Source organism: Muscardinus avellanarius (assembly GCF_963383645.1).
Source record: "Muscardinus avellanarius genome assembly, chromosome: 3".
NCBI lineage: Eukaryota > Metazoa > Chordata > Mammalia > Rodentia > Gliridae > Muscardinus > Muscardinus avellanarius.
Genome location: NC_137788.1, coordinates 35,924,555 through 35,935,028, shown reverse-complemented (window position 1 = coordinate 35,935,028; position 10,474 = coordinate 35,924,555).

Genomic DNA, 10,474 nt, shown 5'->3' with positions numbered 1-10,474 from the left:
GGGTCTCACTAAGTTGTTGAGACTGGCCTTGAACCTGCCATCCTCTTTTCTCAGCCTCAAACTTGTGATCCTCCTGTCTCAGCTGAGAGGTGATTTTTAACTAGTGACCTGGGTTGAGCCCCTTTCCTCCAAATACTTACTTGTGCCATCTTGGAGCCCTGGTGGGCCACAGCATCTCTGGGCCTCAGTAGCTCCACGTGAAAAACAGGGATAACTTTTCTTCCTTTCTCAAAGGAAAGATCTCTTCAGGGTGTGATGCCAGACTGAGTATTTATATGTTGAGTGGATAAGTGACTGTTCTGAGTGCAGATCTAGAGTGGAGAGGAAAAGCAACAGCCACTTACAGAGTTTCTTGGAGCTAGGATGGCGGCTCTAAGGCTTTCCACTGCTGGTGATCATATAGCCCTGCTGGTTTCTGGAGCTTGGAGAAGGGGAGTACCTTTCCTGAAGCACAGTTACCAAGTGGCTGAGCTGAATTTGAACCCAGGCCAATTAGAAAGGGCTTTCATTTTTCTCTCCACTGTCCCTCTTTGCAAGCGTTTCTTGAGTTTTTTGGGTGGAGGGGAGAGAGCCTGCCTACCTTCCAGGACAGCCCTGTGCAATCTGGTGTAGACGCCGCAGCAGGTAGGTACTTGTCATGCAGTGCTTTCCAAACTTTACGCTCTAGCTGAAAAGCGCCTCTCTCTCGGTGGTGTCCCCGTATTTATAACTTCATGCGCATGCACTGTTCTACTAGTAGATTATGTGCCCGTGTAAGATTGAAATCTCAAAAGACAAGTGCAGGTAGCAGTTCTGGTTCATGGTTTTCTAAATTCCCTGTGATCATCGCTACGTTTTAGAATCAAGCTCTTCCCTTGGGAGGCTGACTTGGCGAGCCCTCTCATGCTGAATGTTATGCTAATGTGTCTCTTGCCCCATATGTCTGGCTCCAAGCCTCGGTTATGCTAAGTTCCTCTTCATCTCCTCAGAACTGGGAGTTGACACGGCGACTTCCCCGTGGCCCGAAGTGCTCCCCTGAAGCTCTTAGTAATGAGTCTGAGTAGGAAGTAGGGCGGAGGCAGGTGAGAGCACCTGGCCAGACAGGGTACACCCATGCTCCCTCCTGGGCAGTGGGCTCCCTGCCCCAGGGTGTCACACCTTACCCTTCAGGAAGAACTCCTGGCTAGTCCAGTCCAGTTCATCTCCGTCCTCTACTTTACTGACCAGTCACTGCCCCCTGGACAAAGGAGAAATCAGAAATCTGCAGGGCTCCTTGGCTGCCGGTGGCACAAAGAGCACATCTGGTTCTGCAGATGTGGTTTTGAATCCCAGTTTCACTTAGTTGCCTCATCTGCAGAATAATAACTTTTTTTTTCTTTTTTTTTTTTGCCCTGGGGATTGAACCCAAGGGCGAACTACCTCCAAGCTATATACTCCTAGTCCTTTTCATTTTATTTATTTATTTATTTATTTATTTATTTAGGTACTGGAAATTGAATCCAGAGGCATTCTACCTCTGAGCTAGCTAGCTATATCCTACCCCTATTTTATTATTTATTTTGAAACAAAAATGAATAGGATCTACTCACTTTGTAAGGCTGGTCTCAAAACTTGTGCTCCTCATCTCGGCCTCCCAAGTACTGGAATTATTAGGCGTGCGCCACCCCGCCCAGCTCGATATTATTTTCACATCATTAGAATACCTGCACAAATCAGGAGAGAAATGTGCTCCTGGGCCCCAGGTGACCTCTGCTTCTATTCAGAGGTCTGGCCTTTGGCAGTGGGAGCTTTGGGGAACCAGGGAGCCTGGGGGTGAGTGTTATTAGGTAAATCATTAAAGTTCCACTGCCATTCTTCCCAGCAGGGGTTTGTCAAGAAGCTGATTTGCAGAGACCCCCAATAAGGTCAGCTAGTGGTGCCACCTACCTGCCAGAATTTGGACAGGTCTTGGGTAGTTTGAAAGAGACTTCATGCCCATTAACTTCTTGGATCCTCAAAGCTGCCCCATGAAGGAGATAAACGGCACAGTGACCTCAAAGTCCAAAGAAAAATGAGTTTGCCAAGGTCACACACTGAGCCTCCCGCCCCAAAACGTGCTGCCAACCTTTCCAGGATGGCATAAGGGGATAGAGAAATGTCGAGCAGGTAAAGACCGTCCCGTGGCTTAGCCCTACGTTTGACAGATGAGGAAACTGAGGCCAGACAAAGAAGGGAAGAGACTGATCCAAGATAAGGCTAGTGCAAGACTTGAGATGTTCTGCAATGCCAGAAGGGGGAAAGGTGCTTTCTTCTCCACCCCCTACTCCTGTGTTCTGTGCCATGGTCACCGACCCCAAAGCACCAGAAATCCCCCAGGCTTCAGGACTTTAAAGCTCTTTCTGGGTTCAGTAGGAGTCTACAAATTGGATTAGATATAACTTGTCAACAGAAAGCCTTCTGGGGGTGGAGACAGAACAACACTATGACCTTGGAGACGTGGCCTTCCTCAGGCCTTGGTTTCCCTCTCTGTAAAATGGAGGCTTTGCCACCCCGGGAGGCTCCCAGCCCTCAGTCAGGATGGTGGCTATTTTAAGTGGAAAGACCCTTTGTATGGCCAGTTTGGCATTACAAAACAACACAAACAGCCCCAAGACGATCCCCCAAGGCGATCGACCCTTGTCTGGGCCTTGTCTGGGCTCAGCCATGGAGCTGGGGCAGCCACAAATCCCCTGTAATCAGCTTGTGATTCAGGGAGCTGCTCTGCCTGCTGCCTCCTGGTCACAGGGTGTCAGGCCCCAGCTCTGCTCTGTCACCACTGGGACAGGCATCTAGCTCCCCCTCCCTGTGCAACCGGGGAGGCTGCAAACAAAGGGGGAAGTATGCGGCCTTGGCCTGGGTCCTGCAGCCTCAACCTTCCCTCATTTTACTCCTGGACACAGAGGTGACAGAGCCACTCAGTCTGTCCCCAGGACAGCAGAGGCCAGGAAGGCTCCTGGCTGGATTCATGGACTCAGAGAGACTGTCTAGGCTGGCAGGTCCAGCCTTGGCTACCAAAACAAACCTCCAATTGTTACCTCCCTCCCAGGGAGGGGTGGAGTAGAGCCCCAGGCTCTGCGTCCAGCCACCAGGCCTTGGCAGTAGCTAGGGCATAAACACTGGGGTTTTGCAGTAACTGAGCCAGGGCACCTAGGCAGGAAAAAGGTAGGACCCCCCCGCCCCGGTCACCATTTTGTGAGCTTTTACCTTCCCTGGGCCTCCATACCTGGAAAGGGAAAGAGTTCTTGCCAGACGCCAGCTGATAGAGCTTTTGGCTGGGCAGAACATCTGCCCAGAGCTCAAGTCCCCTGCCCTGGAATTAGGGAGTAGGGAGGAAAGGGCTGAGACACAAACAACTCTACCTACCGTTGTCCTTAGGCCGGCCAGCCATGGATCTGTGGTAGCTGGGTCTTCAATGTCGATATTGCCCACCTCTCTGGGTCATTGGCTCCAAAGCTTGCTAGGGCCGTGGGCCCTGTGCACAGGCTTGAAGTGCTAGGGAGCACAGATCTGATCTGTTTTCACAGCAGAGCCAGGGCCCCAGAGGGCCAGGTGGCTGGAAGGCCCTCTGCTGGAGGAAAAGAGGACTTTTGGGATGGGGGGTCCCCCTAGAGGAAAGAAAGGACCTCTCCTCTCTGTGCTCCTGAGCACTTGCCTGGCCCACTTCCCTGGTCTTCACAGCATGGTGGTGGCGGTCTTCAGCACCAGCCCCCTGCATGACAGTGCCGGTGACTACAGGAATTTCCTGGCCAGGCGCCTGAGTGACGCGCAGGTGGCTCTGCAGCCCTTGCTGTGTGTGAGCATGGTCACGGCCCTCATCCTCACCATCATTCTCACCCTTCTCACAAGTAGCCCTCGCCAAGTCCTCTAGCAGTGGAATAGGACGTGAACACACCCCTCATTTTAGAACGCTCAGTCTCACGCACACAGGTGCCTACCCCTCAGGAGTACTCCGTGCGTATGGATGAATTAGTGTCATTTTTCTGTCCACTGTATGTTAACAAGAGTCAGTCTGTTCAGACATCTGTGGAGGAGCTCTCCATCTCCCCACCATCCATATAAAACCCTTAGATCACTGGGACATTGGTACATACCTGTAATCCCAGCTTCTTAGGAAACTGAGGCAGGAGGACCACAAATCCAAGGCCAGCCTGGGCAGCTTAGCAAAATCCTGTCTCAAAATATAAAAAGGGCCATGCCGGGCATGGTGGCGCACGCTTGTAATCCCCACGCTTGGGAGGCTGAGACAGGAGGATCACACAGGTTCAAAGCCAGCCTCAGCTACTTAATGAGGCTCTCAGCAACTTAGTGAGACCCTGTTTCCAAATAAAAATATATAAAATAGGTATGGGAGTGTAGCCTGAAGGTAGAAAGTCCCTGGGTTCCACCTCCAGTACCACAAATAAATAAATAAATAAATAAATAAATAAATAAATAAATAAATAAAATAAAAAGGGCCAGGAATGTAGCTGCGTAGAGCACCTGGGACCTCAAAAACCTTTAGATCGAGTGTTGCACAGTGGGATTACCATCCAAAGGACAGTATGCTGGGCCTGCCAGGCCTGGTGCTGGAGCTGTGTCCAATAGAGTTCTCAGATATGGCTGAGAAGAAAAATTGGATTTTTCTTTTAAGTATGGAAGTAACAGAGCCGATTTAAGAGAAGCATAAAAAACTCAAGGGATAAATGTCTTTTTTCCCCCAACTGTCAGTTTGGTATTTACCTGTAGAGACTTCTTTTTGTGCATGTGTAGATGCATGCCCATAGATATGTTTGTGTAATTGTTTCATACTTTGAACACATTCTGTGTGGTCCACCCTGTTTACCAGTCCAGTGTTTTCCCCTACACATACAGCAGGTGCCATTATATAAGTTCAGCAACTCCTCCTTCCATACACTAAACGTGCACCCTATGCATTTGTGCATTGATTTTATTTTTCTTTTAAAAATCTACCCTGGGGCTCTTTTCGTTTCAAGTACATGCAGATGCATTGCATTCCTTCCAACAGCTGCATAATATTCCATTACAGGCATGTTCTACCATGATTAAGAGATAGCACCCCCACATTCCCTGTCTTCATACCACTCACCACCTGATATGTTACATGTATTTATTTTCTGCCCCAGCCCTCAACTAAGATCAAGTTCCCTAGCCAGGGATTTGGTTTAATTTAATGCTGAGTCTCCACTGACCAGGATACTTACTGTTGGGAACATGCATTCAGGCATAATCTTTGTATAGTAGTATAACTTAGAAAAATCTGTCTCATGGAGAACTGTAGCTTTTGGGGAGAAAGCTTTTTTAAGTCCTTGGAGGAACTGGGACCTAAACTTCTTTACAGAGAGTGACAATGACCTTTGTATATGTCCAGTCTTGTCAAATTAATTTTAGCTTAGTTGAATTGGTGCCCATCTCACCACTGAATATACACCTCAGCCTCTCCAGGGGCCAGTTCTGACCTAGGTCTCTATACAGCTCAGGAATTGTTTGCACTTAGCTTCCAGTTATATGACCTCCTGGATGTATGGTGTGTATACCTTTTTGGTTATTTAGGGAGGATGATGTTTTCTTGACCAAAAGACTTCAGAAATCCTGCACAATGCAGACATTGGGTTTGCTCAGGGAACCTGACATACTTTCTGTAAAGAGCCAGAAAGTAAATATTTTCAGCTTTCTGAACCATACTGCCTCAGCTATCCAGCTGTGCTGTTTATAGTCCGAAAGCAGCTACAATAAATAGATGCACAAATGAGTGTGGCTGTGTTCCAATAAAACTTTATTAATAGCCACTGAAATTTAAATTTAATGATTTTCATGTGTCACAAAATATTAGTTCCCCCTCCCCCACCACACATACCACCACCACCACTCATTAGAAATGTGATGCCATCCTTAGCTGGCAGGCTAGATTTGGCCCAGGGGCCATGACATGCCAGCCTTGGCTTAGAGCAAAATCTAGAAAAGTGGCCAAAAGGTTCCAGAGCTTGAGTTGGGGCTGTCTCAGTTCTGAATGGACAAGGCTCAGAGAGTTGCTGCAATGGAATTTGACCTACATAGACAGCACCAGGTAGAAACCTTGTTTCCTTCAGGAACCAGTACCCGGAAGTGGGGGGGCATAGAAGGAAGGGCATTAAATATCCCCAACTTGAAGATTCACAGAAGCCCAGGACCCTCTGGTCATGCAGGTTTTCCTTCCAGAGACTTCCATTTTCTCCTCTGTGAAGTGGGAGCATTCCCCCCCTGAGCAGAGCCTGTTCACGGTGGTTAGGTCTGGATGTAAGGAGCCTGGGGCAGACGCCTCACTGCCCTGTTGCGGGCCTGCCCTTCTTCCCTGCCCTCTTTAAACACTGATGAGCACCTACTGCCTCCAGCGCCACCCTGGGTGCCCCGAGGCTCAGTCATTGCAAGTCCTGACATTAATGGGCAGCTCAAAGAGAGTGGCTTCTTGGGGAATGAGTGCCTGAGGTCAGCTTAAGGTCAGGCATCTGGGGTTAGTCTGTTACTCCTCCTGACAAGACTAAAGGCTCAGAGAGGCCAGAGTGTGAAACTCTGAGCTAGGAGTCTGGGACCCAAGTCCGAGCCTTGGCTTTTGTTTACTGAGTATCCTAGGCACCGATTCCCTGAAGCTCCCCATCATCAAAGGAGGGTAGCACAGCAAGCTGCAGTTGTTGGGCTTCTTTCTTCTTTAATGCCCAGAGTTTTGTTCAAATGAAATCCTTGGGGGGGGGGGGTACAGTCAGGCACAGTGGCACACACCTGTAATCCCAGTCAGTACTTGTGTGAGACTGAGACAGGAGGATTGCCAGGTTCACAAACAGCCTCAGCAACTTCAGAAGACCCGGTTTTAAAATAAAAACAAAACAAGAAAGGCTGAGGGTATATCTCTGAAGTAGAACACTCCCAGGGTTCAATTCCTAGCATCAAAAAATGTACATAAATAAAAAGGAGTTGTCATGGATCCGGTGAATCCCTGTTGCACCTCTCCCGCTGTCCTTCCAGCTGCTCACCAAGCAGAAAGCCGGCCGCCCTGGGATCCTGTGTGCCTTGAAACCTTGAAGGAAGTGGTGGGAGGAGGACACGATGAAGGGACATCTGGACCCAGCAGACTTGGGACCCTCCTCCCACAGGGAACGCCCCGCCTCTGAGCGGCGCTGCGGTGTGCACTCCCTCTGCTAATATTGACTGAGAGAGCCGGCCGCAGGAGCAGCCCAGGGCCAGGGTGCCACGCGAGGGGAGGTACGCAGGCAGGAGTCAAAAGGCCACGGCATGGCACGTTTGGCAGGTACTGCAGGGTGGCCTGGCCGCCCATCCTCCTGGAGTGAAGGAGGAGAGGTTCCCGAAGCTGACACCTCAGAGAGAGAGAGAGAGAGAGAGAGAGAGAGAGAGAGAGAGAGAGACGGACGGACGGAGGGAGGGAGGGAGGGAGGGAGAGAGAGAGAGAGAGAGAGAGGGAGAGAGAGAGAGAGATGTGTGTGTGTGTGTGTGTGTGTGTACCTGCGGTACCCTGAGCCTAGACATTTGCTGAACTGAGGGGCCTGTGGCTCTGCTAGGGAGGGAGGTATCTAGATAGAAACTCTGCCTGTCTTCAGAGCTCTGTCCTCCACAGCCCTGCGAGCCTGGAACACGACTGGGTTATGATGAACACCATTTTGGCAAAACAGATTCACAGACAGTTTTGCCCCCAAACTAAGTAAGTGGTGGGTTTTCTGCTTTGTAATTGTTCTCAGTCACGCCTGACCTGGAGCGCTCTGGCTGAGACATGAAAAGACCATTCTTAAGGAATTCCCAGTCACAGTGGCAGACGGGGATTAAACTGGGGACTCCCTTGGACATAGTCAGGACAAAGGTTTGAAAGAGCATGGAACTTTCTAGAAAGTAGCCCCATTCTCAATGAGTAGTGGTAGGCTGCTGGGGGCTTCCAGACTCTGGGTTTTACATTGCTTCCTACCCTCTAAAAAAGGCTCCTGCGGGAAAGCCACGACTGTGAGGCCTGTACCCCATCTCTACATCATCACCATTACATCATTAATGGGCTTCTTTGCTGTGTTTCACTTTCAGCCACGGGCTGGCGGGGGCTGGTGGGCTAAGGGTGACCCCGTTGACTGTGTCCTTCCCCGATTTGGCAAACGCTTGCCACCGAGGGAACTCCAGGGTTCCATGATGGCATGGTATGGATATGGAATTTGACAGCAACCTTTTAAGGAAGGAACATTCCCCCATTTTCTAGGTAAAGAAACAAGCCCAGAGGAAGGGCTACCATGTGCCCTAACTCCAAGACGAAAGGAGGCAGGTCACTGCAGCTAACACCCCCACCCCCACCCCCACCCCCCGCCGTTCCAAGTCCAGTGATGAGCAAGCTGCATATGGGGTGCAGGAGGCGGGGCGAGAGGAGAATGACTGGCCTGCTCCTCCTGCAGCTCGCACTGAGCCCTGCTTTCTAATCTGGCTGGGTTTGTCCCCATTGCTCCCCTGCACATACTGTTCTGTCTACCTGGAATGTAGTCTTGCTGCTGCTTTCCTACTTGGCAGACTCCCTGCTTGTCCTTCATGGTCCAACTCCAATGTCACCTCCTGGGAACTCCTCTTTCCATTGTCTCCAGGCAAAAACAATAGAAGTCTCTTCCTCCACCGCTGTCAGTTTTCATACCACCCCTGTGGAAGCCTAGGCCAACCTCGCCTGCCTCTCCACTGGGCCCGTGTGGCTGGCCGGCCCTTTCCTTGACATCAGGACAGGGCTGGTTTGATCCCAAGCCAAAGCTCCAGCATGGGGACCGGAGCACGGGTCACTGAGTATTTTAGTGAGTTCTCATGCGTGAGCTTGTCTGGGCGGACGTGGATATAACCCAGAGCCTGGTAGGCAGGTTTTCTAAAGAGGAGTGTACCCTTGACCTGCCACTGGCAGTCCTGCAGAGGGGTTTGTCCTTGGCTGCTGGCAGCCCCCATGGTCATTCCAGCAGCTGCTCAGCCCGGACCCAGGGGTGACTTCCAAGCCCTAAGGACCCCTGGAACATCAAAGCCAGGCATAACTAAAAGACCCATGGAGAGCTATCTGCCTGATTTGGCATCAGCTGCAGCAACAGCAGCATTTTTTTCCTACCAGCATTTTTGCCAGACCTGTGAATCTGTATTGGTTTTCACTTAATATTTCTATGTAAATTGTTTTGTTCTAAGTAATAAGAAGTCATAAGGCATGTAAAAAACTTATTTTGAATAGGTGAGCCATTCACATGGTTCAGAATTTCAAAACATGCAAAAGGGTATATAAATCAAAATTTTCTCTTTTACTGAGCCCCTAGCCACCTAGGTTCTCCAAGATACAATGTTTCCTGGCATGTGCATTCTGGTATATGCATACTCCCTGCCCCTGCCAACTTTTTTTTTTTAATACAAAATGTAGTGTACAAATGCTGCTCTGAAGCTAAATTCTTAATACTGTAACTTGAAGAGTGCCCCCAATCCATAAAGAGCATTACTCACATGTATTCCATTCTATAGCTATGCTATGTCTCATGAAATTGTAGGTTTGCATCGCTAGTTTTGTTTCTACTCTAATGTGTACTAGAAAAATACATCTCTGTCTTAATTCTCACACCCAGGACAGCCCTGAGCTAATGCATGTCATTTCCCAGATAGAAAGTCCAGCGCGTGTGATCACCATTGAAGGCCCTGCTGGTGCCTCACACAGCCACTCTAATACCGGTGGTCACCTGATGGCCTAGACTTGGCCCTGTGTGTGGCTAGGGTCCGCCAGAGGTCTGCCATGTGTCCACTGCCCGTTCAGCTTACAGCTCTGGGTCCAAAGGCTTTCTAGAAAACTGAGAAAAGAAAGACTTTGGGGGTTCGATGCCAGGGCAAGTGTGGGGTGTTTTTTGGGTTGAACCATGAAAGGGTTTGGAGGGGATGCAGTAGGACAAGTGTCCAGAAGTTAGCCACGGTGGACAGGCCAGTTCAAGGATGTCCCCCGTGCCCCGACATAGGGCATGCTCTGAGCTGTGCACTCCAGCTGGTAGAGCTTCCTCCTCTTCTCAGCCTCTGATAAGAGAACCGAGGTTTTTGCAATCCTGACCCTGCAAGTTTCTAGTAAATGAAAAGACCATACTAGGAACAGGTCTGGTTAACAGCCACACCCTACTATCAGTGACAATCTTTTTTTTTTTTTTTTTTTTTTTTTTTTTGGTGGTACTGTGGATGGAACCTAGGGGCTTTCTACCTCCAGGCTACACTCCTAGACCTATTTTGTATTTTATTTGGAAACAGAGTTTCACTAAGTTGCCAAGAGCTGCTCTAAGTAGCTGAGGCTGGCTTAGAACCTGCATGATCCTCCTGTCTCAGCCTCCCAAGTACTGGGATTACAAGCATGTGCTACCATGCCTGGCTCTATCAGTGACAGTCTTGAAGTGAGGGTTATTTCTGAATTCTGTGGAAAAACCAAGGCCCAGAGACCCACAGCAAACCAAGCCAGGCCGAGACTATCCCCCAC